This window comes from Chrysemys picta, chromosome 14, assembly GCF_011386835.1.
Source record: "Chrysemys picta bellii isolate R12L10 chromosome 14, ASM1138683v2, whole genome shotgun sequence".
NCBI classification, from domain to species: domain Eukaryota; kingdom Metazoa; phylum Chordata; order Testudines; family Emydidae; genus Chrysemys; species Chrysemys picta.
The window spans coordinates 41,225,538-41,244,271 of record NC_088804.1 but is presented as its reverse complement, the minus strand read 5'-3'; the positions used below and the strand labels follow the sequence as shown (position 1 = coordinate 41,244,271).

Genomic DNA, 18,734 nt, shown 5'->3' with positions numbered 1-18,734 from the left:
GGCCCGGGCCGGTACTGACGGGGAGTGCGATGTGAACACTGATCCAGGCCCCCTGCACAGCTCCATATCACAGGGCAATGGGTAGTTAGCAGGGCTGGCTCTAGGTTTTTTGCTGCCCCAAGCAAAAAATTTGCCACCCCAAGCTCTGAGAGCGCAACTGCCCAAGCAGAAAAAAAAAAATGATGGCCGGAATGCCGCCCCTGGAATTGTGTGGCCCCAAGCACGTGCTTGCTTTGCTGGTGCCTAGAGCCGGTCCTGGTAGTTAGACCGGCTGAACCAAGCTCTGCTGGCTATGTTGAGAACCTTGTTAAAAGAACAAAAGTCCAACTGGAAGGAAAGACTCCCTTCATAAGGTAATCTATGCCTATAATTGTACGTGAAATGAAGCTACAGGGTTCTCACCATTCTATTTCTTAGGTGGAAGATCACCATATTTGCCCATTGACATTGCATTTAGTTTACCTATGAACTTTGAATCCGCACCTGGAGGCCATAAAGATTAGCTGAGAAATGGAAAGGGCAGTCGAAAGAAGCTTATGAACTGGCGTGAAAATGTTCTCAAAAATCCGCTGCTCGTGGTAAAAATCAGCATGATCAGAAAGTGCATGGCGGTCAGCGCCCTCTTGCCAGGGCCAGAGTCTGTGTCAGGAACCGTTCAGAGAGAGGGGGAGCAGGCCGATTAAGCTCTTACTGGGAAGATAAAATTCAAGTAGTACTTGGAAGTAAAAGGGATAGTCCGTCCTGGGAAGTAAAAGCAGAAGATGGAAAAGGATGTGTTCGAGTTCTTCACCCCACGCTTTCACTTCCCGGTGATTTCTTACCTGGGGAAAGAACCCCACGCTGGAAACTGCCACCGCAGAAAACACCGACACAACAAACCAGCACAATAAGAGATCAAAATGGGGGCAGGAATATGGACTCCGGTTAGTCTGATCATAAGAGTGAAGATGAACCGCATTATGTGATGGAACCAGATACTGCCCCGGCACAGAGACCCTGAGTTCAGAGGCAGACACATTTCAGCCATGTCTGGCAAATGAGGATGTCGTTGACCTGTAAACTTGGAAACTCTTGATCCGACAGCTGTGGCATTCATGCTAGGGATTGAAAGACGTGAACGTCGACACGAGACCATGGAACCTGAAACCCAAGAGGACAGATCACCAGAACAACCCACTGACACGTGAGGCGTCCAATTAGAGAGAGAAGTTTATTTCAGATTAAGCAGAAAGTTTGTGCCACATCTCCAACTGCATAGTCAGCTCTGAACACCGTAAACACCCCAAGTTATCCAGAGCTTAGCAGATAACAGCTCTTCTAAGGACTGACTAGGACGTGAAAATCTTTGGGTACTGAAAGGGTTCCAAACGGACTATTCAGTTGGAAAGTGGAACTAAAATGGCTGCAGAAATGTTCTGCTTAATGTGAAATAAACTGAAGAGAGATGCAGAAGCTTCCACCCTCAGTACCAGAAGGTGTCAGAGGAGAGACCGAAAGACTCACTTGAGAACAACGGGTACCAGCCTGTGGAACATGTGGATGGCTGCTAATCAGTCCAATGGATGGACTGGGTGCTCCACTTTGTTCATAGAAACGCCAGGATGACATCATTTACAAAGGGGAAGGGTAGCACTCGAGCGGGAATGTCTGGCTCAGATCTACCGGGGCCCCGTCCCTTTAAGGATCAAAGGTCTTCTGAGGGGTGTCAATTCAGTAGAAACAACCAAAGGAATGCAGCTTGCCCAAGCCCCTTTGCTACACTGTCCTTTCAGAGCACACACAGCTCCGCTGCTACAATCAGGGAGCTATCCCCTGGGCCCCGCAGCAGACAGGGCACAGGTGAACCTAAAAGCGTAGGGCACAGGTGACTCTAACCTGAACTGCACCTGCATTGCAGGAGATGGTGATTGGCATGTGTCCTCCCCACCCCCACCTGCAAATTCCCCTGTTGGAATCCTCCCTGGGGAGGGAGGCGGAGCTGTAGGAGGATCCATGTAGCTGACAGTAGTCAGCTAAAAACAACCCCTTTGCCTTCTCCGCCTCGCTCTGTTTGCCACCACGTCCATAGGCGGAGTTTGGGGGGCACAGGGGGCGTTGCCCCCCCAAACTGCAAGCCTCAGGCAGGCAGCCTGAGTGTGTCATGCAATGAATACAGCAGAGGAGACAGATGTGCTGCTCCCAGCTTGTGCCCCTGAGGCAGGGAGGCGGGATTTTGTTTATAACCAGAGTGATTAACAGGTGATTAAGATAAGAAAGGGCTGGTTGGATGTTTCCTAAAGTTCAACAAATGATAGAAAGTAACTGTAGATTTTTCTACAATTGTTTCAATTGTTGGATTCCAGAGGTGGTAACAAAGTGACTAGTGTCTTTCTTTGGGAAGAGAACTGATTTTTTAGACTAAGGAAATGCAGTAGATCTAATCTACCTGGACGTCAGGAAGGTATTTGATACAGTTCCACATGAGAAATTATTAGGTAAATTGGAGAAGATGGGGATTAATGTGAGAAGTGAAAGGTGGATAAGGAACTGCTCGAAGGGGAGACTACAACGGGTCATACTGAAAGGGGAACTGTCAGGCTGGAGGGAGGTTACTAGTGGAGTTCTTCAGGGATCCGTCTTGGGACCAATCTTATTTAACATTTTTATTACTGGTTTCAGAGTAACAGCCGCGTTAGTCTGTATCCGCAAAAAGAAGAACAGGAGTACTTGTGGCACCTTAGAGACTAACAAATTTATTAGAGCATAAGCTTTCATGGACTACATCCGAAGAAGTGGGCTGTAGTCCACGAAAGCTTATGCTCTAATAAATTTGTTAGTCTCTAAGGTGCCACAAGTACTCCTGTTCTTCTTTTTATTACTGACCTTGGCACAAAAAGTGGGTGTGTGCTAATCAAATTTGCAGATGACACAAAGCTGGGAGGTATTGCCCATACCGAGGAGGACCAGAATATCATACAAGAAAATCTGGATGACCTTGTAAACTGGAGTAATAGAAATGGGATGGTATTTAATAATACAAAGTGCAAGGTCATGCATTTAGGAACTAACAACAAGAATTTTTGCTATAAGCTCAAAAACAACAAGGAATCCGGTGGCACCTTAAAGACTAACAGATTTATTTGGGCATAAGCTTTCGTGGGTAAAAACCTCACTTCTTCGGATGCTATAAACTGAGGATTTATCAGTTGGAAGCAACAGAGGAGGAGAAAGACCTGGATATATTTGTTGACCACAGGATGACTATGAGCCATCAATGTGATATAGCCTGAAAAAGGCTGCAGTCCTGGAGTGCATCAGGCGAGGTATTTCCAGTAGAGACAGGGAAGTGTTACCATTGTACAAGGCACTGGTGAGACCTCATCTCAAATACTGTGTGCAATACTGTGTGCAATTCCTATATTTAAGAAAGATAAATTCAAACTGGACTGGAACAGGTGCAGAGAAGGGCTACTAGGATGATCAGAGGAATTCAAATCCTACCTTATGAGAGGAGACTCAAAGAGTTTGGCTAGTTTAGCCTAACCAAATGAAGGCTGAGGGGAGATATGATTACTCTCTATAAATAAATCAGAGGGATGGACACTAGGAAGGGAGAGGAGTTATTTAAGTTAAGCACCAGTGTGGACCCCAGAACAAATGGATAGAAACTGGCCACCAGCAAGTTTAGGCTTGAAATGAGGTGAAGGTTTCTAACCATCAGAGGAGTGAAGTTCTGGAACAGCTTTCCAAGGGGGGCAGGGGAGGCAAAAAACCTAACTGGCTTCAAGACTGAGCTTGTTATGTTTATGGAGGGAATGGTATGACAGGACTGCCTACAATGGCCTACAGTGGCCCATCGGCAACTGCCTGTAGCAAAAATCCCCAACAGCTTGAGACAGGACACTAGATGGTGAGGACTCTGAGTTACTCCAGAGAATTCTTTCCCAGGTGTCTGCCTGGTGGGTCTTGCCCACACGCTCAGGGTCTAACTGATCGCCACATTTGGGGCTGGGAAGGAATTTCCCCTGGTTCAAATTGGCAGAGACCTTGGGGGGTTTTCACCTTCCTCTGCAGCATGGGGCCTGGGTCACTTGCAGATTTAAACTAGAGTGAATGGTGGATTCTCTGTAACTTTGAAATCTTTAAACCATGATTTGAGGACTTCAGTGACTCAGCCAGAGGTCAGGGGGCTATGACAGGAGTGGGGGGGGGGGGGGGGAGGTTCTGTGGCCTGCGATGTGCAGGGGGTCAGACAATGGTCCCTTCTGATTTTAGGAAGAGTATCTGAGTAAGAATAGTCATTACAATTTTACACCTAACCAGTATTCCATAAGTGACTTGTCGCAAGATGTCAGAACATGTTAGTATTAGAGCTGAGTGGGTCTAATATTTAATTAATTTTCTTTCTTGATAGAGGAATTAGATGCAATGCTCCTGTCATGATTATCTGCAAAAAAACTAGAGTTTTCAGTTGCCTAAGTAGCCCTTGGAATCACGATTAAAATTGCCTCCCCAATCTGAAATGGCGTCTCTGTGGACAGGCATGGAATTTCTCCCACCCCCCCAACTGGGGCCCTGTTGGCCTGACTGGAGCCACCCCACCAAATATAGAAGTCAAACTCCACCTATGATCACACAAAGGGGTGGGAGAGAGAGACGACTGGCGGTGGAGAGAGTGAGGGGACAGCAGGTATGAAGTTAAACACCTGGTGGAACTCTAAGTGGAAGGTGCAGAGTCTGGCAATAGAGATCTCTGGTCTGGGAATCAGCATCTGGATCCCTCTCATTCCTGATGACGTTAAACCTTATGGCTATAATGCGGTGAGGAAGGGAGGTCTGTGAGGGTGAGGAGGGTGTGGAACCTCTGGTGGGAGACAGGGTCAGAGCAGGACAGACTCTGCCAGGAAACTCAGGGTTTGTCCAGTTTTGTATGCAATAAATAGGGCCATTTTTTCAGAAAAGTGCCCGTGCATTTGTGCATGCAAAACTGCATGTGTACAATTTCTGTGATTGTGCGTGCAGCCCTAGTAACTGTGCGAGCTAACAGCTGATGTAAAAATAGATGACTTGGGTGTGCAAACATACAAGCACTTTTCAGCAAACTCAGCCCATAATTAGCATTTCCAAAGGGCTGTGCAATTATTAACTGCGGGCAGTGATCACCTGGCTCACCAAAGGCTACACAACGAGGCAGTGGCAAAGGCGATATTAGACCGATGATTCCCAGCCCTGTGCTTACCCAGGTAGACTCCTTGGCCTTGGCCTTGGCCTAGACATCACTGCCTTGTAGGCAAATTTCTCCCTGCTGGGGAAATTGGCTGTGACACACTCTCCAGGTTCCCTCTCTGGGGGCAGAATCCCCTGGCCGCGTTGTACGCTGTGTATTAGTCACAGATGTCCGATGGTGTCCAGTCCTGCCTGCCCCTCTCTCTCTCTCTCCCTCCACGCAATTGCCACTCTGCATTCTTCCCAGACTGCATTGCATCAACACTCTGCAGACAGCTGCTCGCTGGCTGCTAATAATAACCATCGGCATTTCCTGCAAGACTGGGCAGGGCACCACTTGGACTGGGTGAAACCAGACACCACAGCAGGGTCACAACCAACTATTACCACCCTCTCTCCTCCAGTGAACATCCATGCAAACATACCCACACCCTCTCCGGACACCTCTACCCATATACACGCAAGCAGCCAGCCATGCACCCATAACCACAGGCCAGTGGAGACCTCACATGCCCACACATCATCCTCAAACACAGAGACACATATCTGCAATGAGTGCATTTCAATCCTGTGATGCTACTTGTGCAACCTCGAACCCCACCCGCAGGGGAGATCAATTTTGAAGGGGCCAGATCTGCCAGAAGCCTCAGGGGAGAATGCCCTGGCATTGGTATGTCTGGGATTGGGGCACATGCGTTTGCACAGCCGATCCCCCATCCTAGGCTAGACAGCTAGGCAACTGTCAATCCTAGTTTAGCACAATGACCCTGCTTTACCCCAGAGACTCCACTCCAGGCACTGCTCCCCCACCAGCCACTTTCCTCTGCCGACCACAGGTGTCCAAAAGAAATAATTGTGCCAGGTGTCATGCCTGTGTCACGCACGCACACCAGGCAGCCTGCCTGAGTTGCACACGTGCGCCACACATCACGCCTGATTCGTGCACGCAGGCCATGTGTCGCATCCAAGTCACCCACATATGTCAGGTGTTGGGCCCCATTTGCACACACACCTGCCACATATCACACCTGAGTTGAACACGCATGTGTCTGATGCCATGTGTGAGTCACATGCATGTGCCAGCTGCAACGCCTGAGTCACATGTGCTGGGGACCATTTCCAGCGAGGTTTCAGGGTGTCACTTGAATATATTCTCCCCATCCAGCTCTTGTATCTCGCTAGGCATTTATACCACACCCTTCACTGACAGCCCCTGCACCACCCCAAGGGGGAGACAGGCTGTCACTGGTTCTCACAAGCCACTGCCCCCATGCCCACTTCTCGGGGACGGGGGGATAAGTGCAGGGAGTGGAATCCACCTAGGAAAGTCCTTGCAGGGCTGACAAGAGGCTAGCTCTGAGGTCAGAGGATACCCCCCAGCTCCACGCCCACCTTGTACAGTCACTGCCCCATAAACTGTAGAGCCCCAGCTGCGTGGAAGGGGACTCCATAGAGCTGGGGGCAAGGGGAAGGGAGGATGCTACTTCTCTCAGTCCCTCTGATAATCCGCCACAAGCACATAAAGGACGTGCTAATGCTGCCGGCTGAGGGAAAGCTCCCCTAGCACAAGTGACCATGGCCTGTGTTTATGGTACTATAGGCCCAGGGTTCTAGTCTTGGCTCCCCAAGAGTACACAGGGGAATTTGTAAAATCGTAGTGTCCCCAGCACATGGATTTGTTAGGCGCTCAGGTAATCATCCTGGCCAATTCTCCAGCTTCTTCTCCCCTTTGTGGGCTAAAACAGAGGCATAAACTGGCCTGGCTTTCCCCACTGTGACAGTCCTAGCCCAGCACACGGAGCTTGAGAGATGAGAAGGGCTCTAGAGCCGCTTACAGCAATGTGGTTGCATGCAGCTGGCTCCTGCAATAACCCTCAGGGTCACTCGTGCAGCCCAGCTGAGAGGCACCATATGTCCAGTCAAAATTAAGGGCAATGCCCCCACGGAGGCCTGGCATGTTGTCGAGCCCATGGGGGCATAAAAAGAGAAGCAGCAGCCTCCGCGTAGGGCTTCCCCCAGCAGCAAAATCCATTTCAGACTAATAAAAAAGTCAGGACAGCAGCTTTGGTAGAAACCAAGCCCAGGGTCTGAGGAGATGAAGTTAATGGCCCTGCCTGTGGCACTGCTGGGGAAGGGGCAAGGGAAGGGGAGACTGTCTCTTTAAACAAAGAGAGAGCGCGAGTCGGAAATTGACATAACATGTGCACTTAATCCCCAGCGCTCAGTAGTTGCACACTGAGCCATCAATCATGTGTCTGGGTGACTGACAGAAACTCATTAGAGCACTTTCTACCCTGTCTGCCCATTGTCACTTTCCCAGAACCCAGCCCCCCTTCGACTCTCTTGATGGGTTTGGGAAATCAGAGGGAGAGAGACTGAGAAAGGGGCAGAGGATTGGCCAGGCAGCCCAGAGGAAAGGCACTTTTAGGTGCCTGGCCATGGATTTGCCAGCCTGCCAGGGCGCTTCCCCCTGTCCTCTCCGGCTTGGCCCCCTGCAAAGCCTGCTGGTTGGTTTCAGATTTGGTCCGAGAGGGATTGTTAGGCCCTGCACTGGAACTGATCCAGCCGGCCTATCCAATGCTAACACTCGCTTATCTGCTAACCCCTGGCTGCCAGCCTGCCCTAATCTCCTTTCCCACAGTAGTGAAACAAAGCTGGGGAGAATGCAGAAGTGCAAGATCCTCCCTCCCCCAACCCCTCCCTTTGCCATTGCAACTATTTCCAGAGCTGGCTGCAGGCTCCTGCGAACTTGCAAGCATGACCCACTGGCTGGAGGAGAGGCCAGGTGACTGCTCAGGTGCTCGTGCCAATTAAGTGCTGGGGAAAGGGGGCAGACTGGGGAGCGGGGCCTCTTGGTAAGTACAGTGCCAGGTGCATTCCCTACACCTCTCTCCCGATCCGGAGGGGCTGCTCCTGCAGCCAGTGGGGAAGTTCATTCTCGGAGACAGGGTCAGGCAGGGCTCACTAGCACTAACCCTGGGGCTGGTAGTTTAGTGGTGGGGATGCCTGTCTCCTGGGAACTAGACTGAGACCCGTCAAACTCAGTTTACAAATGTTTGCCATCGTCCTCAGTGGGAGCTGTATGCCTCTACCTGAAGGCAGGAGGTGGCCCCTCTTCGTGTGCGTGTGTATTTGCAGGTGCATCGTGCAGTGCTAGAAATTCCATGCTGCGCTGCTTGGTTAAATGCCTCGCTGGTTACACTTGCCTTAAGCTGTATGTCGCTGTCGGTGGTACGCTCCTGCACTATTGTTGAGGGAATGGATCGTCTCCCACAGGAAGCAGAGAGATGGATAAACATGCCTTTACAAGTGAAATCACCCTTCCCTCTTATCCAGCTGAGAAACTAAAAGGACAGCATCTTTGTTCCCCTTATGAATGCAAGAGAAAGAAAATAATGGGCTCCCTCCGCTGCACGAGTCACTTTACGGGAATGAAATCTAGATACACTAGCCTGTCGTTTTACTCTTTAAACAATATCCACAGGGCCTGGTGAGGGAGCCAGTTTTGGGCCAGGAAGGGGTTAATCCAGAGAAGTTTGCTCACTCTAGGGGATGATTTAAACCAGACAGAAAGCTTCTGTCATCCATCACATTAACAGCCAGATCATTGTGTTTTAAAGTGTCTGTAATTGCAGCAATACAGAGACAGAGAGAAAGATAAAGAGCTGGGAAGATGCAAATGCAAACGAGGGAAGCGCCATATTCCTCCTGCTTTTCAAATGGAGCAGGGAAGGTGAGAAACCCCTAGAACAGACTGAGGGAGTCCAAGCCTCACACTAACCCCATCTAGACAGTTGCACCATTGCAGCAGTAGGACATGGGGAGTGTGGTGGGCAGCCTTGCCCAGAGTAGTGTGATCCCAGCACGTTAAAGCTACGTCTACACTGCAAAAAAACCCACAAACCCCCCTGCGGCAGCGTCGACTGACTCCGGCTTGTGCTATGGGGTTCAAAATAGCAGTGTAGACGTTCCCGGGAGCTCCAGCTCGGAAATCCAAGCGGGAACTTCTCCACGGCTATTTTGAGCCTAGTAGCGTGAATTCTGCTGGCCCGAGTCAGTTGACCCGGCTCTGAGGGGCTGTTTTGTGCAATGAAGACATAGGCAGGGCTGTGATTCCACCATTCTCTAGTTGTATGCAGTGCCGCTGCGGCCGAGTCGGTCCCAGGATATTAGAGAGACGAGGCGGGGGAAACATCTTTTATTGGACCATCTCCGTTGGTGAGAGAGCGAGAGAAGCTTTCTAGCTGCACAGGGCTATTCTTCAGATCTGGGCAACGTACTCAGAGATTTCCCAGAGCCGGAGAACAGCTCTGGGTGAGCTCAAAAGCTTCTCTCTCTCCCCAACAGAAGCTGGTCCAATAAAAGCTATTATCTCAACCCCTCCTCCCCCCATCCTTTGCATTCTCTGGGGCAGAGGGGCCTGGTAGCAAAGGGCAGCTCATGGTCTGTGTCCCTGGCAGTTCAGGTCTGTCCTGGTTTGAAGGTGAGACCATGTCCTGTTTCATAGGAAAGGACCTTTAGCCACCAGATTCCACAGGGCTTCACACTGGGCCTGTTCTTTTCTCCCTCCCATAAGATTCTCTCTTTCTCTCTCAGCTGTGCCCTTTCTCCACTGCCATCACCCCCGGATCGCCCTGCGAGCGGATCCACGGCACTTAGCATTCCCTTTCCTTTCTCTGCAAGAGCTGCTTGGGCCTCCCGGAGAACAGCCCTGCTGCCCCATTGCCTCTGTCGCAGGCGTGTTCTCCTACCTTCCTTTTTACTGGTAGGAAAACAGAATCCTTATTGCTCAGCAGTTCACCTGCTCCCGCCACTTCTGCTCACTGTTTGTCCAGTCCCAATAGGTGCTGCAGAGGCTATTCTCACCTCATAAACAGGTCTCTGACACGGAATGGGGAAAATACCAGGGGCCAATTTTCTATCCATCCAGCCCCACACACCCTCTCTAGCTAGCCTTCTAGAACACCCATTACTATGGTCGCTGATGCAAATGTCTCCACTGAGGATACAGAGCTAAATAGAACAATGTTATGTATCCACTCTATATGCATCCGAAGAAGTGGGCTGTAGTCCACGAAAGCTTATGCTCTAATAAATTGTTAGTCTCTAAGGTGCCACAAGTACTCCTGTTCTTTTTGCGGATACAGACTAACACGGCTGCTACTCTGAAAAATGTTATGTATGATCACATCCTATTTGGAAGAGGGTGACGGAGAAGCTTAGACTGAATTGCCTCTGAACAATGTTTTGCTGAGTGTCCCATGAAGCCATGAATGGGTCCTTAAGTGGTAGTTGTTGACCAATTTGTTAATCTCATCCCTCTGGTCGATAACAGTTTGCCTTTCTACAGTATCAGGGGGTAGCTGTGTTAGTCTGTATCCACAAAAACAACAAAAACACTGGACTCCTTCTTCCTTTCTACAGTAGGTTCCCTCTGAAGATGATAAGCTTAGCCTGGCAATACCCCTGGGGCATAGGCAATCCCTCCCAATTCATAGACTGAGAAACTGAGGCACAGTGACTTGCCCGTGGTCACACTTGAAATCTATGCTAGAGATGCAAATAGACCCCAGGTGTCCTAACTCTCAGGCCTGGTCTGAACCCCCCTTTGTTATGACCGGGGAGCCTGTTTAAAGCCTCAGATCGGACTTCTGAAGAACCTCACCTTCAAAGCACAAGCTGAGCCTGTCCCCACTGGCCTGGTGAGTCAGACGTGCCCATGGGGGTGCTCCTCTGCCCTGGGAGCCTTGAAATGGCCTTGCTGATGGAATCAGGTGCCCTGCAAGAAGAATATCTGTGAGTGGGTCACCTGTGCAGCATGCTATGAAGCAAACTGCCCTCTTAGTCATATGGGCTAACTTCTCCTCTGAAGGCAGCGGGGCAGACCTAGACTCCGAATATCTGGTTCTCTCTGCATGGGCCGGGATTACAGCTACCCAAGCAGGGCACTAAAGATGACGTCCTCTCTATGGAGCTGGGTGGAGAATTTTACCCTAACAGAGGGACTTGCAGGCTGGATTTGACCTTGCTGGGGAAAATCTCCTTTAATATTTATTGCAAATACAGCAAACCAACAAGCACCAGGACACTCAGAAACAGGAAGCTTTCCAAAACGCCCAGATTTTAAACTACATCATCTTTACATAAAATATTACCTTTATCTCACAGCAGCCTTCCTCCTGATTTCCTCGTTATCCCTGGCTTAGCGCTAAGTGGCACTTCTCTCATCATCTCCTATCTGTCTTGAGCAATAGAACCCCTGGGGGAAACATACCAAGGTATCTGTTGTGTGTGAGACCCATGCAAAAGGAACGGGGGAAGCATGCCTCTCTGTGTGTTAGCGGAAGGTTCGTGCAATCAGCCAGGCGGTGCAGCCCATGTAGAAGCACGCAGGTTGTGAATTATTAACACTCATACGAAGCCCGCAGAATAAAACAAGCTAACACAAATGTTTATTTTCACAGTAGTAAATTATGACTTCAGTAGACTGAAATTACAGTCCCTGGGCACTGAATAGAAAGGAAACAGACCCTGCCACCCAAACTTACACCCAGGGGAAACACGTCATGTTCCCGTCAACCAACATGGGTTAGATTTTATTGCCGATTAGTAAAAAAACCCAACAAACTACAGCTTGTCCCAGTCGCCACACAGATTGTTGCTGGAGCAAAGCCGCAGAAGGAGACAAAGCTAGGCTGGTGATACACCATGAAGCGGGATGCTGCTAGATTTGCAGGAGTGGCACCTCCCAAGGGCTTCTCCTTGCACTTGATATAACTCATTGTAGCTGGCTGGCTCTGCCAATAACTAGCCATCTATGCAGCATGATGCACACGTGTTTGGATATCGATTGATCACCCGAGCCATTTTCTGGTAGTGGGTACGCTCTCACGGTCTCTCTCACACCCACACAGGGCCACCAACGAGGGGCCTGATCCAGCAGACTCTTATGTGAATAGACCTTACTCATGCAAACAGGGATAGAGGCTTACATCACCTGGCCCCGATCCCGCTGCAGGCTTGGTCAGAGTTCCCATTCTGCAGCTCGACCATAAAAGTATCCTCTGCCCAAAAGTTCCCTGCAAGTTCTCAGGCTGGGAGCCAAACCCCGCTGGCACAATGACCAAAACCCAAACCCAGGTTGGTGTTGGACTTCAGAGCCGCTGCGAAACAAAGGAAAAGAAGAGGGTTATCACAGGAGGAGCTCGTATAAATCAGTAATCCGGGCCCGATTCTGTATGACCTCAACTTTCCACTGAGCCCACTGGGAGTCTTGGGTCTGCAAACAATGCAGAACGGTCCCTTGTGCAGAGAACATTCGCTCCTAATAGAGAACGCGGCTCAGTTTCTGCCCTGGGTTAGAATTCAGTTGGGCTGCCCGGTGCGTGATTTGCCGCATCGCCCAGCTCTCATGCATACATGTGACTCTCGCAGCAGTCGACAGAGGCTGTGTATGTACATCTGTGGGCACATTTGGACATAATGGGCCTGAATAATGACCTGGGGGGGGGGGGAGTTTGCAGGATCAACCTAATAAGTCTCTTCCCTCTCTGGTTTCTATGATCCTGTGAAGCCCCAATGACAAAATGAAAAAGCTGATTTGACAGCATCCATCACCTAAACTCAAACTAAACATATCAGCCAAATCCTTAACTCCTCCTGGCAGGATGTGCCCGAGGGACGTCCACAGGCACCTTGTCTCGCAGCATCTCAAGGTCATGCCATGGGATGCTCCGCTGATCTCGAGTGCCATGATAAAGAATTGTTTAAACAGTCTGGTTAATTAAATGTGCACGCTGCCATCATTTAATTAGAAACTGATTAATCTGCTGTTTGTATCGCCCTGATTTGCGGAAGGACCCTGTTTCAGTCAACACAAATGGAAACATTTAATAAGCAGCTGCTTCTGTTCACCTGTCCGGAGCGAAGTCCGGCTCACGGTGATGCTGTTAACTATTTGACGGGTTGAAATCCGGCTGGGAACGATTTGATCGATGGCCCTTTTGATTAAAGTGTATGGTCAACTTCTACTGTCAAAGCAAATGTTTCTGCTATATACGTTGTAAGCATAATCCCCCTGGCAGAGCGAGAGGATCCCCACGTTAGCAGAAATAAATATATGATGGTGGCTGAGCTGGATCTGAAATGATATCTCTACTGGCGAGTAAACGCCGGATAACTCAAGAGTGGCACCGTCATGAATAAGTTATCTGTCTCCTCACTTGTGAAGATAAATGTCATATCAGACTTAAGCCATCACCTATACAGCCAGACATTCAGGTCATGCCCAGAGTTCCCTACCAATGCTCCCTTGGCTGAACGACATGGGCTTTGCTTAGCTCTTCAGACAAAAGCTTTGTTTCTGCCTTTTCAATGCCGACGCGCCAGTAAAATGTCACGTCTCCGCGGCGGAGGAGATGACGACCTTCACTCATGCCAGGTCTCTCTTTTGGAATGGGTGAAAAGGGATAATTCACCATTCAGACACAAGGGGCCCAATCCTGCGCACACTTACTCACGTGAGTAGACCCAGCAAAATCAACGGGGCTAGTTCCACGAGAAAGAATTTTCAGCACAAGGCCTTTGCTGACTCTGCAATGGAGGCCACGTAGTTTCCATCTAACGCTGCCATTCGGAAGGAAAATGTTGCTGTCTAGTACTAGACCAGAATGTTTAGGGACACGTGTTCAGGAGGGTGACGGAGTCTGAATTGTGCATGGGGAATCCGTGTTCACATCGCCCCCCCGCCCCGCGTATTTGCATGTGCCGGCTGGGTGTCTGTCTATGCAAAGGAGGCTCTGCAGGCACCAAGCCCTGTTTGTGTGTGCAAAGGCAGGTGTGCGTGGGTGCTTTTTTCCTATGCTCATGTCAGCCTTTGCTTTTTGAAAAATTTGTTTCTTTGGGGCAAACCCTTCTCCTCCCCCCTCTGCAGCTGCAGGGGGTCTGCTGCTGGGAGACAGGTGGGGCCGCACCACTCATGTGGTGGGGGACAGGGCTTGGAGAGTGGAACCCAGCTTCCCGGGCTCCCTGTGAGTTGTCAATGGGGATGCTTCATGCAGGGTAAGGGCAAGGCCCAGAGGGGTTGGGGACCTGGGAATCCAGCGCTACGTGAATTCTTCAGCCCTTCTCCCTCACCTCAGAGGGCAGGAACTAGGGCCACACAACTGGCTGCAGCAGCTGCTGGGGAGGAAGTCTGCTGCTGCTCCGTGGCTGGTGGAGCTAGAGGAGAGGACACCCCACCCCCTGAGATACTGAGCTTGGAAATGACATCTCCTTTCAAGCTCACAATTAAAGGCTGTGGGACCCGCCCTGCAGGGTCCCCATGAGCGTAGTGCGCTGAAGGGTTGGCGGGATCGAGCCCTTTGTATCCAAACACAAGTCACAGTCCATCAAAGCCAGGCCTGAGCTTCTGCCCCCAAAGTCTGCAGCCTGAGCCCAGCTCTGCAGTTTGAAGCTAACCAGCGTCTCTCTGGAGAGATCAGACGGGAGAGGAAATCTCTCTTTTTGGACCAACTTCTGGCGGGGAGAGAGAAGTTGGTCCAGTAGAAGACATTACCCCATCCACCTTGTCTCACTGATGTCCTGAGACCGACCCGGCTACAGCAACCCTGCATACATGCATCTCGTTGTCATAGGAACTTCCACCATGGTGAGCTGAGCACAGCACCCACCAGTCACCTTCTCTGGGGCCCTTGCTTGCACTTAAGCTTTGGTACAGATAAACAGAACCAGTTTGCATCCCGTACCATGTAACGCTGATGAGAACCTGTCCAGGCCTTGGGCTGTCTGAATCATGGTGTCCAGGCGCTGTTCAGACTTGGCCATTGCAAGATGAGTATCTGCAGGGACACAACAGTGGCAGAAGGCAGTAGTTTGGCCTTTTGTTAGTTCTTGGGGAAGGGGAGAGAGTTATCAACCTCACTGTAATAAGGAATCTTTTGGCAGTGAGGACTCTTGTTCCGGATACCCTGAGGTAATCATTTGACCTAATCGTCTCACATGGTGAAATCACATTGATTACATTTTGCCCCACATCTCTCTGCCGGCCAAAGACTAGAACTCCAGCTGACTGCGGTGGGAACAGGATTAACCCCCAAAGAGGCAACCCGATCTCGAGCCAAGGGACACACCCAAAAATATCAGCGGAAGCGTGTCCAGATGTGGAGCTGGTGTCTCCAGCAATAGATCTGCATGATTCAGCTTTTCTGATGTAACTAACTGACAATAAAACAGGGAAATAAAGTCCAGTCTGTTGTAGAGTGGAGGAAGTTTAGGTGATGGAGGTAAAATTGGGTCTAAAATCATAGACTCATAGGCTCTCGAGAGGTCACCTGGTCCAGTCCCCGGCACTCAAGGCAGGACTAAGTATTATCTAGACCATCCCTGACAGGTGTTTGTCCAACCGGCTCTTAAAAATCTCCAACCATGGAGATTCCACAACCTCCCTAGGCAGTTCATTCCAGTGCTTAACTACCCTGACAGGTAGGAAGTTTTTCCTAATGTCCAACCTAAACCTCCCTTGCTGCAATTTAAGCCCATTGCTTCTTGTCCTATCCTCAGAGGTTAAGGAGAATAATTTGTCTGCCTTCTCCTTGTAGCAACCTTTTATGTACTTGAAAACTGTTATCATGTTCCCTGTCAGTCTTCTCTTCTCCAGACTAAACAAACCCAGTTTTTTCAATCTTCCTTCATAGGTCAGGTTTTCTAGACCTTTAATCATTCTTGTGGCTCTTCTCTGGACTTTCTTCAAATTGTCCACATCTTTCCTGAAAAGTGATGCCCAGAACTGGACACAGTGCTTCAGCTGAGGCCTGAATAGCACAGAAGAATTACTTCTTGTGTCCTGCTTATAACACTCCTGATAATACAGCCCAGAATAATGTTCCCCTTTTTTTTGCAACAGTGTTACACTGTTGACTCATATTTAGCTTGTGATCTGCTATGACCCCCAGATCCCTTTCTGCTGTACTATCAGAAGGAAGTAAAATGTCATATGGGAGTAAAATTGGGTCTAAATGAGTGACATTGGAGAGATGGCACTTCTGTTCTAAGGCTGAATTGGGTCAGAGTAGGATGCCTGAATGAAAGTCCCATTGTTTTCTTGGGGAAAAGTCCCGCTGGTCAACATCATTTCTTCATGGCTGCCTTGACAGGTCCTCTCCAGCAGGGGCTGCTGTGTCATGACATGGATCGTGCTAAAGAGGCTTCAGAAAGGAGGTCTTGGGGAATTATTATATTAAAAAACAAAATACAAATAATCCATGTGTGTGTCAAATGCTCCACAACAATGCACACAGGCAAGCCACCTGACAAGCCCGACAGTTACACAGGAGGCCGGGCTTATTTCTAGTAGAAACGGATGAACAGCTGTTCCTTTTTCTACTGGCCCTTGCACTAAAGGAACAACAACTTTGTAGTGGAATTGGTATGTGGGGAGGGAAACTTCTTCATATGTGTGTGTGTGTGTGTGTGTGTGTGTGTGTGTGTGTGTGTGTGTGTGTGTGTGTGTGTGTGTTATTCAAGCTGCAAGGGGGGGCATTTAAAAAGTTTTCTGTGCGGATAGATTTTGCAATTGAGCATCTGATTTCTTGTTTTAAAAAGTCTCAAGCCATGGCCTCTTGTAATCATGGCAGTAGCAAGAACTTGTGAGCATCCTCTGTAGGGACTAAAGTTGGAAGAACTCAACACAGAGCAAGCCCAGAAGAAGGGAGAATGGAACCACAGAGCGCCACAGACAAAGGGAAAATATAAAAGCGAGAGAAAGAAGAGGGAGAGGTGTGGAGCATGTTAACACACACACACACAGAGTCCTGGGCAGGGGCAGTTGATCATTGCACTCTGTGCCTCTGAAAGGTGGATCCGTTTTGCTTCTTCTAGAAGATATTAAATTCGATTTGCATTTTCCACATTGCAACCCCCCACTCGGCCCTTCCCCAAAGAGGGGGAGAGGAAAAAACCCACCCAGAAGAAATGCAGCAATCCGGCTGCGTGCACCGTGACATCTGCCGCGAAGCCGGCGCGGATTGCAGCAGTAGTGGAGCGCCCCCTGCAGGGCGCGGCCGGGAGGTGCGGCCAGCCCGCCCGGCTGATCAGGCATAGGCTGAGAAGCAGCGGAGTGGGAGCTCAGTCAGACGGGAGGCGAGGCAGGGAGCGGAGCGGAGCGGCCGGGGCTGCTGGCGATTGGACACCATCAGGAGGAAGCCCTCGCTGAACCGACCGAGCGCTGCTGGGCTCGCGGCGGGGGCGCGAGCGGGAGGGTGCAGCGCAGCGCATCGCACCGGACCCGGGAGTTAGCCAAGAGCCCGCAGAAAGGCGGGTTTGCGAGGAGGGAGCAGCGGAGGCGAGATGCACCGGGAAGTACGAGCCGCTCTGCCTCGCAGGACCCGGGAGCCGGCAGCCTGCTGGGGGCTGGCCATGCACTAAAGGACCCGGCCGGGGGCTTCCCCTGCGCTCACGCCGGACCGCCAGCTTTGGAGGGGGTGGGATCGCCTCGCACCTCCAGGCGCCCCGGGGAAGGAAGAAACCCCCTGCTCCCGGAACCCCTCGGAGCTCGCCCGGGGGCTGCAGCCGGGCAAGGCGGATCCGGGCTCGGCAGACCCGCTCCCCCACCGGCGCTTTCGGGGCAGGGGTCGCTACGGGCGGAGCTGCCCGAAGGGGAGGTGGCGGGGAGACGGGCACCGAGAGTCGGCTGCGGGGCGCCTGGTGCAGCGGGAGGAGGAGCAGGGGGCGGCGGCTCGACAGCCTGACAGCTCGGGGAAGTTGTCCGAGGAAGATTACACGGCGGAGCCCGCCCCAGATGGCACTGGGCAGAGGCGAGCGGAGGAGGCGGCGGCGCTAGCGGAGTCCCCCGGGCTGGAGAGAGACGGAGCCGGCGAGCCAACGGGCTACACAATAGGGGTGGAGCAGATCGCCGCAAAGAGCAGCCCCCCGTGCGCCCTGGGGCTCCCTGGCCGCGAGGTCTCCTCGCTCCATGGCCCCCAGCCGGAGGGATGAGCCCCGACGGGCGTGAAGGGGGCAGAGAGAAAATGAGAAGCCAGGCGAGAGCGGGGGGTCTGCCCGGGCAGCCAGCGGGCAGGAGGTGAAGAGCGCCCCGGGGGGACGGCGGCCGGTGCCGCCAGCGCCACATACCAAAGAACCCGGGCCCCGCGCAGCGCAGCGCCCGGCGCTTCCTTTCCCCTCTCCTGGCTGGCGAAGAGCCCCAGGGCCAGCGGCGGCCGGACTGCGCCGGGGCAGCGCGCAAAAGGAGCGCAGAGACTGAGGACCGCGCTCCCCAGGGGAGCTCAGCGCGCCCGGGAGAGGGGAGCGCCCAGCCCCCGCAGGAAGCCTCGGGCAGGTGCCCGGGGCATGGGAACAAGGGCGCAGCCCCCTGTCGGACCCCGCGCTTCGGCCCCTGCGCCCCGCAGCCCGCTTGGATTAACTCCCGTTGGGTTTTGCTAGAAAGCCGAGCAGCGCACCCGCCGCCTCTGGATCCCGGCTGTCTCCGGGGGTGTGAAATTACCTCACGGCTCCTTCCCGACCTCCGGCCAGTA

General features: G+C 51.5%; 1 protein-coding gene across 13 annotated transcripts in view; it reads left to right on the top strand.

Moving 5' to 3' along the window:
- CBFA2T3 (CBFA2/RUNX1 partner transcriptional co-repressor 3) overlaps window positions 1-18,734 on the top strand; it is a 111,211-nt gene that overhangs the window by 24,084 nt on the left and 68,393 nt on the right. For 3 of the 13 annotated variants that reach the window (XM_065567356.1, XM_065567354.1, XM_065567352.1), the window contains exon 1: window positions 2,866-18,731. The exons of 8 other annotated variants lie outside the window; for them this stretch is intronic. The gene's annotated coding sequence lies outside the window, so the exon portion shown is untranslated. Of the gene's footprint in view, window positions 1-2,864; window positions 18,732-18,734 lie in introns of those variants that run through there. 2 more of the 13 variants (XM_065567348.1, XM_065567343.1) reach the window with 1 other exon arrangement.